Genomic DNA, 16,617 nt, shown 5'->3' with positions numbered 1-16,617 from the left:
ACCAATAGGTGTAGACTCGTATGGGATACTTACAATTCACCATTGTTACACATAAAATGTATGTGATATAGAATCATTTGTCTTGAATTAAACAGAAATAGATATCCTGTGATAGTACATTTATATAGATATGAAATAATCATAAAAAATATGATTTATGGAAGTGCAAAAAAAAAAAAAAAAAAAACAGATTCTATTACATGTCTCGGGTCTTTAATGACTACATTTTGGTAGTTAACACAGTTATAAAAAATGTACTTTTTTTTATGTACTTCTACAGTTATAAGAAGTTCTAAAGAGGTGTTTGCACAACTCCCCCAAAAATGGATGAGATACAGGGGGGTGAAATGAGGTCTCGGGTCACTAAAGACCCAGGGTATGTGTTTAAGTGTTAAAATGTACCAAAAATTAAAAACGTTTTATAATAAGGTTGTATATGTTAACATTAGTTACTGGAATAGACAGAACGAACAATGAATAATACTTTTACTGCATTTATTAATCTTGGTTAATCAGTGTTCATTTCTACAATATTAATATATTTTTACATTAAAATTGTATACATTTACATAAGTTAATGCCTTATGAACAGTTAACTAGAGTTTATTTATAAAATAACATGAATCAAGATTAATAAATGCTGTTAACATGCTCACTGTTAGTTAATGATACCTAATGCATTAACTAATGTTAACATATAGAACCTTTTTGTAAAGTGTTGCTGTATTCAAGTATTTCAAATAGAAATGGGAGATGTTTATGCATTTAATTTACCACTTTAAAATCCTGATATGAGCATTATTTGAATTTAAATATACCGAAGCTGTCCTTGAAGAGCTACAGTTTGCTTACAAAGCACTAGATGGCAGGAAAGACTCAAATCAGTGCTAGTGTAGAGATTTCTAAGAGATGAACAGCAATCCATATCTAATTAATTAAATCTGCCTGGGAGAGGTGTTTGTAGAAACCCTTACAACAGGAAATGTTCGAGTGGTGAAATAGATTTCACAACTGTCAACTGGAACCAAAAAATGATACATGTCAAAACAGAAAAATAATGAAAACCCCCTGTAAAATTTGCCAGGGCTTCAGTCCAGGCCGATCACAAAGACATCTGCCAAAAAGGAATGCTCACTGCTCTATCTATGAAAAATCTGTTTTGTGATAATGTTATAATATTGCTGTTATAATTTTGGTTTTGATGGGTAAAATGCCAAAAGCCTGCAGAGTTATTGGGAAGAGCTGCAGCACGTCTTGGATTTCAAAACCACTTTGATTAAATTGGACTTGACCAGATTTCAGGCAGCTCTGGTGAACACCAAAATCATAAATCTGATTCAGATGGGCAGATTTGTTTGAAAGCAGGTGTACTGTCAAAATCAGTAAAAAAAAAAAATAAAAAAAATTAAAAAAAAATACAGGAAGAATCATTATGAGTGCCACTATATTCACAATAAAGCATGCCCCTGAATGCATTAGCCCTTATTTTTTTATTTTTTTATCCCCTTTTCTACCAATTTGGAATGCCCAATTCCCACTACTTAGTAGGTCCTCGTGGTGGTGCGGTTACTCACCTCAATCCGGGTGGTGGAGGACAAGTCTCAGTTGCCTCCGCTTCTGAGACAGTCAATCCGCGTATATTATCATGTGGCTCGTTGTGCATGACACCGCGGAGACTCACAGCATGTGGAGAGAGAGAACCACTAAACGACCACGAGGAGGTTACCCCATGTGAATCTACCCTCCCTAGCAACCGGGCCAGTTTGGTTGCTTAGGAGACCTGGCTGGAGTCACTCAGCACACCCTGGATTCGAACTCGCGACTCCAGGGGTGGTAGTCAGTGTCAATACTCGCTGAGCTACCCAAGCCACCAGCGCTTTTTTTAAATGGTTACTACATAAAAATACTAAGGACACAAGTTTTCATGAAAATGCTATTTTTCTTAAGCAAATTCAGTTAAGTGCCACCCATCCGCTCAAAGATATAGTCCCTGACATGTAAACTAAGATTAATTGTTGGCCTCTATGGGTGCTGTGTAGTAATATACACAGTAGCTAGTTGAACTGGTATTTCATGTCATCGCTGTTACTATATTGTGAATTTTAGCATGACTGGAATTCTGTATTGACCATTCTACATCAAGGATCAGAACTGTTCATTTTATAATATTCCCTTTTGTTGTTACTGCAGAACTCTGAGAAAAATAAATCTCCCCGCTACTATCGCAACATCGAGGAGAACAACAAAAAGTGGGTGGAGGACGCTTGTGCCAAGTGCTCTGTTTGTGTGTAAGTGGCTCATCTTTCATAGGAATTAGAGGTCGACCAATTGTGTATTTTGCCGATACCGATAACTAAAGTGGATGAGGCCGATATATCGGTCGATAGTTTAAAAAATAATAATAATTCATAGTCTTTCCATACTGTGACGGGTACAGACATAGAGGCTACAAGAGTCCAAAATAAATTCAATCCCAGATGCAGTTTATTGTTCAACTAATATCCCAATAATACTGAGAAAAAAATTAGAGGCTGGTGCATAACGCAAGACTTGGCTCCGTTACAATGCTTTATATTTAAATATTTACCAAATAAAGTTTTTTATAGCCTGTATATTCACCAGTATATTGGTAATTTTTATTCACAAGTGCTGACTTGGTACGTTACCATATAGTCGCATTTTTCTTTGCATGCTCTCGCTTGAATTTAGAACACTTTATTAACTACCGTAGTCAAAATAACAATATATGCATTAAAGTGAGTATAAAGATATGGATGAATAATGTCAATAACGAAAGATTTAGATACAGCAAGTCCTCGCAAATCCTCACAAGGTTGTTTTATTTCACCTCTAGAGGCTGCTGTAGTTACTGTAGAATCATTCAGCCCCGGCTACCTATCGGCTATTATAGGCATAGATTTCTGCTGATAACTTATAGTTTCAAAAAGCAACTATTGGCACTTGTTAATCGGTAAAACCGATATATCGAACTACCTCTAATATGAATAGCTGAACTGCATAGATTCTTAATCATGATAAAAATGTATCAATATTTACTTGCTTTTCCAGTGAATCTATGTACAATGAACTTTACAAAAAGACAGCCTTGTGTAAATAATCTGTCCAAGCTAAATGTGTTTGCTATTGACATTTGATACCATGAACCATGCAACTGGAAAGTAGCTTCAGTTCATTTAAATGTTTGTTTATCTCCAGAGTTCTATCAGTGGTAGACATCTGGCGTTTGGGTAAGTGAAACGTGTTTAAATGACCAGTAGTGTCTATGAAAAGAGATTTTTTTTTATCCCTGACCAAATCCAGGAAATGTTCTGTACTTTTATAGAAAACAAGTCCTAATTACCAGAGTTTCGGGTCACATTCTCTGGTGTGGATGTAATCGGTATCTAGGTTTATGTGTAGTTGATCTAGGACCTCGTTAGGGAGGGAAAGAGAAGGAATTCCGTAGTGTTATATAAGAGTGATTGGCCTCCTCCCCACTCACATGAACACACACAGGACTACTTTTGTGTAATCTCGTGTTTGTCCGAATACCTTGCAGTGCTGGATGTTTCTTTGACTTGAATGTGGTTTGAGCTCATTATTCACTAAAAGCAGATTCAAGTTCCTACAAAGACAAAAGAAATGTATAGAATTACATGCAAGCTCAAGCTATGATTGTTAGTGAACCTCAAAAACATGGTCATAACTCACCCCAAAATCAATTCACATAAATAAAATGAAGCATACTTTTAGGCCCATTATGTTGTTTTTCTTTTCATTGTAACATTATTTTCATGACAATTAGGCACATCCCTTTACCCCCAATTTTTGGCTTTGCAATGAAAAAAATACAGTTATACAGTAATTATTATTTTTTTATTTTTTTTATTTTTTTTAGGTATTGTAGGGTGCTTTATTATCATGAAAAGAATGTCATAATACAAAACGATATCTTAATGGCTTCACTTTCTTTTTGCAAGATATCATTTTTTGATTTTGGGGTGAAATATGACCTTGACATTTGTTTGTGAGATTCCCCTGATAAGACCTGTCTTCCTCTGTCTCTTCCTCCGTCCAGACAGGCTTGTTGTTCCACTGTTTCAGGAGGAAGACCAACAGCAGAGGATGCTGGTGGGCCTGGTGAGTGGTGTGCTTTTCAGTTGTCTTGCATTTAACCTGTGGTCGGCTGCAACACTCCAAAGAAATAAGGAGACATGTCATAGATCTGAAGCTGAAATAAGAGAGAATAAGGGACAAGTGCAGACAATTCTACTAACTTTGACATTGACAGTGATGATTAAAGCCTTAATCAGAAACAGAGAACCAGACTCTGCCCTCATACAGAGAATGTTTAAAATGTTCTTGTGAATGTCGTAGTCCTCAAGTTTTATTATTCGTCTATGGACCACACACTCTGGTTCGGTAACTGAGTTGTCTGAGTTGGGCTGGATAAGCTGTAAAAATAATTTGAGGACTTTATTTTAAGAATTTAACGAAAGGTCAGGTTTACATTTTTTTTTTTTTTTTTACAGAAATCCTAGGGTCACATTTTACCCCCAAATCTAAAGAAGAAAATATTCACTTATATTCTGCATAAAGAAACTGAAGCCTGTTTCATGACCATTAAGATGTTTTGCATTGTGAGTTTATTTTGATGACAATTAAGTCATGAAATAGGCTTTCCCAATTTCCCAATAGTCAGTAGCCTACTGTGATGTGAAAATATATATTTTTGTAAAGAACATGTGCAAGTATACATGATGATAGAATTTAAATTATGCTGATTTAGATTTTTTTCATTATGTCCAGATGGAATTTTCAATACTGTATTGCAGTAATGAGAATGATAAATAAAAATACATAAAAAATACACTACCAGTCAAACGTTTTGAAACACTTGACTGAAATGTTTCTCATGATCTTAACAATCTTTTGATCTGAAAGCGTATGCTTAAATGTTAAAAATAGTTTTGTAGAAAAAATATAATTGTGCCAACATATTAATTTATTTAATTATAAAACAAAAATGTAATTAAAAATTTTAAATTGATGACTTGGACCGAATAATTAAGAAAAGCTGCCAATAAGTGCCCAACATAGATGGGAACTCCTTCAATACTGTTTAAAAAGCATCCCAGGGTGATACCTCAAGAAGTTGGTTGAGAAAATGTCAAGAGTACATGTCTGCAAATTCTAGGCAAAGGGTGACTACTTTGAAGATGTTAAAATATAACACAGTTTTGATTTATTTTGGATTATTTTAGTCACAACATAATTCCCATAGTTCCATTTATGTTATTCAATAATTTTGATGACTTTACTATTATTCTAAAATGTGAAAAAAATGTATAATTAAGAATGAGTAAGTGTTTCAAAACTTTTGACCGGTAGTGTATGTGTGTATATATATATATATATATATATTTGAGAATGTAATGTGCCTAATTGTCTTTAACATAATGTCATAATAATGATAATATCTATATATGTCTATACACACACACTTTTTTTGAGTTGCCACCGTATGCAATAGACTGGCATGTCTTAAGGTCAATATTAGGTCAAAAATGGCAAAAAAGAAACAGCTTTCTCTAGAAACTCGTCAGTCAATCATTGTTTTGAGGAATGAAGGCTATACAATGCTTGAAATTGCCAAAAAACTGAAGATTTCATACAAAGGTGCTCACTACAGTCTTCATAGACAAAGCACAACTGGCTCTAACAAGGACAGAAAGAGATGTGGAAGGCCAGATGTACAACTAAACAAGAGGATAAGTACATCAGAGTCTCTAGTTTGAGAAATAGACGCCTCACATGTCCTCAGCTGACAGCTTCATTGAATTCTACCCACTCAACACCAGTTTCATGTACAACAGTAAAGAAAAGACTCAGGGGTGAAGGCCTTATGGGAAGAATTGCAAAGAAAAAGCCACTTCTGAAACAGAAAAACAAAAAGAAAAGGTTAGATTGGACAAAGAAACACAGACATTGGACAACAGATAATTGGAAAAGAGTGTTATGGATCTTAACCCCATTGAGCTTTTGTGTGATCAGCTAGACTGTAAGGTGTGTGAGAAGTGCCCGACAAGACAGCCACATCTATGGCAAGTGCTACAGGAAGTGTGGGGTGAAATGTCACCTGAGAATCTGGACAAACTGACAGCTAGAATATCAAGGATCTGCAAAGCTGTCATTGCTGCACATGGAGGATTTTTTGATGAGAACTCTTTGAAGTAGTTTAATAAGTTCTGAACATTTTTTTCAAATTGTAAAAGTAATTTTTCATGTTATTAATGTCCTGACTACACATTGTGATCAGTTGAAGCCACTTTGGTGAATAAAAGTATCAATTTCTTTCCATAATAGCAAATATATATATATATATATATATATATATATATATATATATATATATATATATATATATATATATACAGGTGCATCTCAATAAATTAGAATGTCGTGGAAAAGTTCATTTATTTCAGTAATTCAACTCAAATTGTGAAACTCATATATTAAATAAATTCAATGCACACAGACTGAAGTAGTTTAAGTCTTTGGTTCTTTTAATTGTGATGATTTTAGCTCACATTTAACAAAAACCCACCAATTCACTATCTCAAAAAATTAGAATACATCATAAGACCAATAAAAAAAACATTTTTAGTGAATTGTTGGCCTTCTGGAAAGTATGTTCATTTACTGTACAAGTATTGGTAGGAGCCCCTACCAATACTTGGTAGGGGCTCCTTTTGCTTTAATTACTGCCTCAATTTGGCGTGGCATGGAGGTGATCAGTTTGTGGCACTGCTGAGGTGGTATGGAAGCCCAGGTTTCTTTGACAGTGGCCTTCAGCTCATCTGCATTTTTTGGTCTCTTGTTTCTCATTTTCCTCTTGACAATACCCCATAGATTCTCTATGGGGTTTAGGTCTGGTGAGTTTGCTGGCCAGTCAAGCACACCAACACCATGGTCATTTAACCAACTTTTGGTGCTTTTGGCAGTGTGGGCAGGTGCCAAATCCTGCTGGAAAATGAAATCAGCATCTTTAAAAAGCTGGTCAGCAGAAGGAAGCATGAAGTGCTGCAAAATTTCTTGGTAAACGGGTGCAGTGACTTTGGTTTTCAAAAAACACAATGGACCAACACCAGCAGATGACATTGCACCCCAAATCATCACAGACTGTGGAAACTTAACACTGGACTTCAAGCAACTTGGGCTATGAGCTTCTCCACCCTTCCTCCAGACTCTAGGACCTTGGTTTCCAAATGAAATACAAAACTTGCTCTCATCTGAAAAGAGGACTTTGGAACACTGGGCAACAGTCCAGTTCTTCTTCTCCTTAGCCCAGGTAAGACACCTCTGATGTTGTCTGTGGTTCAGGAGTGGCTTGACAAGAGGAATACGACAACTGTAGCCAAATTCCTTGACACGTCTGTGAGTGGTGGCTCTTGATGCCTTGACCGCAGCCTCAGTCCATTCCTTGTGAAGTTCACCCAAATTCTTGAATCGATTTTGCTTGACAATCATAAGGCTGCGGTTCTCTCGGTTGGTTGTGCATCTTTTTCTTCCACACTTTTTCCTTCCACTCAACTTTCTGTTAACATGCTTGGATACAGCACTCTGTGAACAGCCAGCTTCTTTGGCAATGAATGTTTGTGGCTTACCCTCCTTGTGAAGGGTGTCAATGATTGTCTTCTGGACAACTGTCAGATCAGCAGTCTTCCCCATGATTGTGTAGCCTAGTGAACCAAACTGAGAGACCATTTTGAAGGCTCAGGAAACCTTTGCAGGTGTTTTGAGTTGATTAGCTGGTTGGCATGTCACCATATTCTAATTTTTTGAGATAGTGAATTGGTGGGTTTTTGTTAAATGTGAGCCAAAATCATCACAATTAAAAGAACCAAAGACTTAAACTACTTCAGTCTGTGTGCATTGAATTTATTTAATACACGAGTTTCACAATTTGAGTTGAATTACTGAAATAAATGAACTTTTCCACGACATTCTAATTTATTGAGATGCACCTGTATATATATATATATATATATATATATATATATATATATATATATATATATATATATATATATATATATATATATATATATATATATTTATATATATATAAATCATTTATTTTGGTGATATTCACCTGCAAATCTGTAAGAACAGAAATGTAACATGAAACACATTAGCTACTTTTAATGAAACGTCCTGCAACCAACATGATATACCATTTAAGTGATAAAGTTACATTGTAATTTTGTAATTTATGTTTTATAGTATAGGATTGAATTGAGGTTTGTCTTTCATTTTAGGGTTTATAATTTTATTTTATTTTTTTCAAATGGTGGACAAGCTCAGAGAACACTTGAACAGACTCTTATCACGACTGGGAAAGAAAAAGATTGATTTGCTGGTGGTGAACTATGCTGCAAAGCTGGTATGTCTTTTTAAATGTACTGTATATGTTCTTGCATCATTATGCCAGAGATCTCTACAGAACAAATCAAATCAAAATCAAATCACTTTTATTGTCACACAACCATATACACAAGTGCAATGGTGTGTGAAATTCTTGGGTGCAGTTCCGAGCAACATAGCAGTCGTGACAGTGATGAGACATATACCAATTTACACTAAACATCAGATTAACACAACACAATTTAAAGTCTAATATACACATAATTACACACAACACAATAAACAAATAATAACATACACTGTACAGTATACAATACACACAATATAGAATACACATTATTCAATAAAAAAAAAGTATATATAGTATATATAGAATGTACAATAGGTTGTATTGTACTGTATTGACATTCAGGCTGTCGGTTGATAGTAAGTTGTTAAGAGAGAAAATAATATAATAATAATATAATTTATGATTCTAACCACCTAGCGTCTGCTTGACAGGAAGTCCAGGATCCAGCTGCACAGCGAGCTGTTTAAGCCCAGAGCCCGGAGTTTCTCATCAAGCTTGGAGGGCACTATGGTGTTGAATGCTGAGCTGTAGTCTACAAACAGCATTCTCACATAAGTGTTCTTTTTTTCCAGGTGGGAGAGAGCAGTGTGTATTGTAGATGCAATGGCATCATCAGTGGAGTGGTTGTTGCGGTAAGCAAACTGCAATGGGTCCAGTGATGGAGGCAGCACAGAGCAGATGTAATCTCTGATTAGTCTCTCAAAGCATTTACTGATGATGTGGGTCAGAGCAACAGGACGCCAGTCATTTAAGCAAGTGATTTTGGATTGCTTTGGAACAGGCACAATGGTGGACGTTTTAAAGCATGTGGGGACTACAGACAAAGGGAGGAAAAGGTTGAAAATGTCCGTAAAAACACCAGCCAGTTGGTTCGTGCACACTCTGATGACGCGGCCCGGAATGCCGTCTGGACCCGTGGCTTTGCGGATAGTCACCCGTCGGAAGGATCGGGTTACATCCGCTACAGAGACGGAGAGTGAACTAACCTCTGTAGCTTCGGCCGCGAGAGCTCTCTCCACGAGGGCGGTGTTATTTCCCTCAAAACGAGCATAAAAAGTGTTTAGCTCATCCGGGAGAGGTGCAGCGGTGTTCATGGCGGATTTTTTATTCCTTTTAAATCCGTGATGATGTTAATTCCCTGCCACATGCTTCTAGATTTGGTGGTGTTAAACTGTCCTTCAATCTTGCTCCTGTACTGACGTTTTGCTGTTCTTTTCGTAGTGCATAACTGGCTTGTTTATGCTCCTCCGCGTTCCCGGAATTAAAAGTGGAGGTCCGCACATTAAGTGCTGCGCGAACATCGCTATTAATCCATGGCTTCTGATTCGGATAGATCCGTATTGTTCTGGTCGGAACGACGTCCTCTACGCACTTTCTGATGAAACACATTACGCTATCAGCATAAAGCTTGATGTCGTCATCAGAGGCGGACTGGAACATCTCCCAGTCCGTGTGATCAAAACAGTCTTATAGCGTAGAGTCTGACTGGGCCGACCAGCACTGGATCGTTCTGAGGGTGGGTGCTTCCTGTTTCAGTTTCTGCCTGTAAGCGGGCAGAAGCAGAATGAAAGAGTGGTCCGATTTGCCAAATGGTGGGTGGGGGAGGGATTTGTAGCCATCCCGGAAGGGAGAGTAGCAGTGGTCCAAAACCTGGTCCCCTCGTGTGTTGAAACTAATGTGTTGGTGTTATTTTGGTGCGACTAATTTGAAACTGGCTTTATTAAAGTCCCCGGTCACAATGAACGCGGCCTCAGGGTGCACGGTTTCCTGCTTGCTTATAATCCCATACAGTTCCTTGAATGCCCGGTCTGTGTCGGCTTGTGGGGGGATGTACACAGCAGTGATAATGATCGCTGTGAATTCCTTCGGTAGCCAGAATGGTCGACACAGATGCGTGTTTGTAAACAGTTGGTCGGCATTGAGGAATTTGAAGTCCGGTTTACGGTGTGTAATTGCTGAACCAATGTCCAAAAGTGTTTGTCTGTTGTAGACAGTAAGGCAGACAACATCCAAGACAAAAAAACATAAGAATTGTAAACAAAACAAACAAAACACTACCATGATGTGTCGGAGCTCGCAACGCAGCAGCCATACTCGGCACCATCTTGAGTCCAAGCCCAATTACACATTAGTAATTGTCAATTGTTGACACAAAGACAGTGCTGCAACTTAGTGCATTTGATAAACTCTTCTACATATCAAAAAATATCTCCCTTCTGATTGGAAAACTGGAACAAAGCCCTTTAAAGTACTGTTCTTTTATTATTTAAGGGAAACACAGAGCAAGATATGCACATATATCTGTTTCCACCAAACTGACACTAGATAGAGTCTGTCTGGGAGACCGGAGAGAAAGCAGATGGACGTGTGGTGGTGCTTATGAGGATGTGAGAAATCATGCATGATCTGCATGAACTAATGTTAGTGTAAGCAAATGTGAGGGTGAGTGAGCTTGCTCAAGTGAAACTAAAGTGAGCAGAGTGAGCAGTAAAGTTGGGGTGGTGCTCATAAGTTTGTGCTCTCCATTGAAACAGTAAGGGAAAGTGAGTCAGATTATCCACATTATCTGACAGCATGAGTGTATATCCACCAAACATTATGAAAGATTCTTTAGTTAGTAGCTTCACAGGGGATGTATTTTGTCCTAGTTCTGCAGTTTTTGTAATGTGTTATTAGTATTAATATGGCTTTATTCTCTCTGTTTAGCTTGAACTGGTCTGGCACGTGTTGAAATTGGTGTGGCAAAAGCTGAAGTTGGGCCTCTGGGTGCTCTGCCTGTATGTGTTCCCATCCTCTGTGGGCTAATGTATTAATTCCTCATTGGAGGGGAATGGGGTGGGAATGCTTTATTGCTTTGATCAAACTCTGTCTTCATTGTTTGTTTATGTGTGTATGGATGCACTCTCTGCTTTAGTAAGCAGCAGGGCAGTTCAGAGGAGTGGGCCATGTTTCACATGATGTTTACATTCTGGAAGCAACTAAAGGGCTCTATCTCCCCCTCCCTCCAGGTAAGAGCAACATAGATTCCCTCACGACCCACACACCATCTGAGGACATTTAGACAATAGCCCTTTTCCAAAACCAAGTGAGCTGCTTCGCTGTTTACTACCAACATAGGCCACTACCTTCTAAGGCAATGTCTTATCTGAAACTGGGTTAGTAATAAATGACGGATTTGGAATGTTCTACATGGGAACTAACTTTGCATGCCACACACAAAACGTGCAGTGCACGAGAGTCTGGTCTCACAATTGATTCCAATAGAGTTTGACCTAAGTCCATTTAAGGCAAGTCAGGTCACTATTTTCTATTTGCATTTATCGAAATATTGCACATGTACATATCACAATATGCATATCGCAAGGGCTTACAATAATGGAATGATTTTAAATCTTTAAAACTTAATGTTTATGGTGACACAGATGGCAGAGAATACACTGAGCGTGCGACTGTCACAAGTGACTGTGCATGCATGGATTCTTCCCTGATGGCACGAGCATATTCCAGGACGACAATGCCAAGATTCATTGGGCTCAGATTGTGAAAGAGTGGTTCAGGGAGCATAAGGAATCATTTTCACACACGAATAGGCCACCACAGAGTCCTGACCTTAACCCCATTGAAGACTTTACGGAATGGCTCAACTCTCCCATCATCAATACAAGATCTCAGCCAAAAATTTACGAAACTCTGGACGGAAATAAATGTTATGACGTTGCATAAGGTTGTCGAAACAATGCCATGATGAATGTGCGCCGTAATCAAAGCTAAAGGTGGTATTGATGGTATTGAATCGAACCACTCCATAAAGTCTTCTCCAGCACATCCCAAAGACTTTCAATGGGGTTAAGGTCAGGACTCTGTGGTGGCCAATTCATGTGTGAAAATGATTCCTCATGCTCCCTGAACCAATCTTTCACAATTTGAGCCCGATAAATCTTGGCATTGACGTCCTGGAATATGCCCATGCCATCAGGGAAGAAAAAATCCATTGATGAGATAACCTGGTAATTTAGTACATTCAGGTAGTCAGCTGACTTCATTTTAATGCTGCATAATGTTGCTGAGCCTAGAACTGACCAATTGAAGCAACCCCAGATCATAACACTGCCTTAAATCCAAACTGCGACTTTTGTTTGGCCAGGCAGTGTATTATATGTAGTATATATGTGTTATGAAACAAAAGACAACTATGTTTGTGATATCTTGGATAGACCGTCCTTTTTATCCCAGTAAACTTCAGTATCTTTGGGCGGTGGGGGTTCTGATGTTCTATGCATTCCAATTATGTCATAAAAAGATATCACATTGCATTTTGTATTATCCAACAATTTATGGCATATCACATTTTCTTCTACATATTTTGTAGCCCTAGATACAAGAACAGTTCCTATCTACTTGAAAGGGATATGACAGATATTCTCCAAACAGTTGGTTAAGATTATGAAAAAATAAAATTTCAAATGCAATAAAATCTGACAACAATCGTATTGAAAATTGTTTCTTTAGCTCAAGATCACTCTAAAACAATTCTATTTTTCAGGCTATTTTTCGGAATTACAGTAATTACGAGATTCTGACATGTAAAACATTTCCACGTCTTTGTAGAACTTTGTAGAAAAGTTACAGACTTGTAATTCTATGAATGTTTCAACTTGACAGTCATGACATCAGTGGGACTTTCATTCCTACAGCTGCCATATTCATCGTTGCGATTTCTACCATTCATAACTTTACCAGTGACCTGTCTTTATACAGTCTCTGGTTTGATGTTAGCATGTTGCTAAGCTAACAACACAATACTCTTGATGAGCATAAAAAAAACAGTATACCAATATACTGAAAGGTAAAACTACATTTTTTATTTGATTAAATAAAATTAAAAAAAATGTATCCCCTTTTTTTTCTCCCCAATTTGGAATGCCTAATTCCCACTACTTAGTAGGTCCTCGTGGTGGCGCAGTTACTCACCTCAATCTGGGTGGCGGAGGACAAGTCTCAGTTGCCTCCGCTTCTGAGACAGTCAATCCGCGCATCTTATCACGTGGCTCATTGTGCATGACACCGCGGAGACTCACAGTATGTGGAGGCTCATGCTACCCTCCGCAGTCCACGCACAACTTACCATGCGCCCCACTGAGAGCGAGAACCACTAATCGTGACCACGAGGAGGTTACCCCATGTGACTCTACCCTCCCTAGCAACCGGGGCAATTTGGTTGCTTAGGAGACCTGGCTGGAGTCACTCAGCACCCCCTTGATTTTAACTCAGGACTCCAGGGGTGGTAGTCAGCATCAATACTCGCTGAGCTACCCAGGCCCCTGATTAAATTAATTGTTATTAATTGATACTTGCCAGTATTGAATTAAATTAAATATATTTATGTCGACACTTCTCTCACATTGTTCCCCATTCCTGAAAGAATATTGTTTATTTAGTTTGGCTAAGTGCATTCAATGATTGTCTTCTCTGCAAATGTAATGCTGGCTTAGATTTTGGTCACAATGAGGATTCTTAGAAGGACCAGTCTTCACATTGGTATTGCTTATGCTTATTGCTGTCTTGGTAGGCAGCTCAGAGTTAATGTTCCTAAATCTTTCCGAGTTCAGACATTTGTGGAGTTTGTGTAACAATGCCAAAGGGAGAAAAAGAACCTGTAGTTCTCCAATGACAAACCAAAGAGTATTCTGCACCCTCTGAACATAAATCAACTGAACATCTCTCCAAAATCCAAATAGATCATGTGATATATAGCTGTTGGGTGTGTCAAGTTTTTGTACTGATTCTACGACCCAGCGAGGAAAATATCTGAAGCATGCCAGATCTATCAGGGTGTAGCTGTTCATTGACACAAATGCTTTGGCCAGGGCTCAGGCCCAGCTAGAAGAATATTTGCAGACCTTATACCTAGGTTTTATTTATTCTACATGTTCATGCGACAGGTTAAATAGCTTGAGTGGTACATTTGTGTGTATTTGTGTGTAGGTTATTCTACTCTGTTAAGTGTGCTTGGAGTCCGGTGTCTTCCACGGCACACTTTTCTCCAGTATGTGGACCATGGCCTTCTGCAGCTTACAGAACCGTTTGTTTCATGCCTTATGACGGGTACTTATTTAAACACACACACACACACACACACACACACACACACACACACACACACACACACACACACACACACACACACACACACTAAGTTGAATTTAGTATTCTGAAAAGACTTCCTGAGGTAACATTCTGTTTTTAACTCTCCTCTTGAAATCTTTGAGTGTGACTGCAGCCCATAGTTCCTCATTAGAGTGCTAAGCTGCATTTGGAGATTAATCAGTAATTATCCTGTTCAGCAGAAATGGAATGTGAGCATGTTTGTGGTCATGTTTTGGGTCACAGCATGTTTCTGGGCTTCAGTCTTTGTTTTTTAAGTCCTATGGCAGCCAAGTGAGGAAATGTTGGGGGTACAACTGAAAAATACAAGCCAATTCCGCTTTGGTGATTAGTCATGCTGTTCTTTCGTAGAACAGTTAGTCATGCATTCTGATTTCTCAGTACTTTCCGTTGTTTTGGAAGTATTTGTGGTATGAAATTCCATATTCCCTTTTGCTATAAGTCAACATTAAATAAAAATGGACAGGTTACTTTATTAATGCACGTTCCTGGTCTTATTGTGCACATAATCTAAAGATATATTATCCTTCATCAAGATGTTACAACTTGGTCTGCCTTTGAAGCAAATTTTTCTTTTCACATGAATTCACCTTGAAGGAATATTCTGTGTCCAATACAAGTTAAGCTCAATTGACAGCATTTGTGGCATAATATTGATTCCCACAAAAATGTATTTTGACTTTTCCCTCCTTTTCTTAAAAAAAAAAAAAAAAGCACAAATCTGGGTTACAGTGCAGTACTTACAATGGAAGTAAATGGAGCCAATCTTTAAATGTTAAAATGCTCACTGTTTCAAAAATATAGCCACAAGTTGTAAACAGTATGTGTGTTAACATGATTTTAGTGTGATAAAATCGCTTACTAACCTTTTCTTTGTAAAGTTATATCCAATTTTACAACTTCGTTGCCATGACGACATAACAGCGTAAACGCTTAAACACCAAAACGACCGTAAAAATGATTAAAACAATGTTACAGCTCAAATAATACACAATTTTTTTTAACAAAATAATTAATGTAAGAGCTTTTATAAAATTATAAGCTTCAATTTCTGTCTTTAACCCTTCCAAAAACTGGCCTCATTCACTTCAATTGTAAGTGCCTCACTGTAACCTAGATTTTTTCTTTTTAAAGAAAAGGAGGGAGGAGCCTAAATAAATTTTTGTGGTAATCAACTGTCGCTTAACTTGTACTGAACAACGTGGAGTATTCCTTTGAGTAAATTGGGATATTCCTTTGAGTAAATTGGGTTGCGAATGCTGTTTTATATTGACCGTACGACTGTAATTATGTTTTTTAACTAGTGTATGGAGCAGAAAGTGAGTCAGCAGTGGGATCACCCCAGAGAATACGTCAGAGCTCTTCTGGACAAATACCCAGAGAGCAGGGTGAATTTTTAGGGGTGTCTGTTTCTTCAGAAAAACACTAGCTTAAAACTGGTTTGAATATCTGCCATAAAACTGCAACTATTACTCAGATGAAACAGTGTTTATTAGACTAGGCTCTGTATCAAATATAACCGCTGCTCTATTACCGACGTTTCTTTATCTGCAAAAAGAATCGTGTGCTGTGAATCTTAAATGTCTGAATTATGGCCTTGGCTCATAGATCAGAGCAATTTTGTACATGTTGTCATGTTTATCAGCTTAGCCCATGATCTGTTTGTAGGACTCAGCACCGCTTGACAACAGCTAGGCAAGTTTCTATCCTGAGTTTCTGCCTATAAATTACCTTGCCAAAATTCTCTCGGACAGGGACGAACAAGGTATGCTGTTTCAGAGGTGAAGTCTTGATTTGGGCTAGTAAATGATGTAATTGACTGTAAGGTGAGTATTGTGTGGTTGTTCATTTCAGCTCAAAACCCTTTTGAAGAGCAGGAGAATGTGGACATCAGTGTGTGGAGGAGACAGGCCTTGAAGCAGACAGTGATCAAGCTGGGCTTCGAAGTCAAGTAA

The 16,617-nt window shown here is 37.9% G+C and overlaps 1 pseudogene; it reads left to right on the top strand.

Moving 5' to 3' along the window:
- Window positions 1-16,617, top strand: part of LOC127436613 (gamma-secretase-activating protein-like) — a 25,833-nt pseudogene extending 9,216 nt beyond the window's left edge.

This window comes from Myxocyprinus asiaticus, chromosome 47, assembly GCF_019703515.2.
Source record: "Myxocyprinus asiaticus isolate MX2 ecotype Aquarium Trade chromosome 47, UBuf_Myxa_2, whole genome shotgun sequence".
NCBI lineage: Eukaryota > Metazoa > Chordata > Actinopteri > Cypriniformes > Catostomidae > Myxocyprinus > Myxocyprinus asiaticus.
Note: the sequence above shows the minus strand (reverse complement) of the source record. Positions and strands in the feature narration are given on the sequence as shown.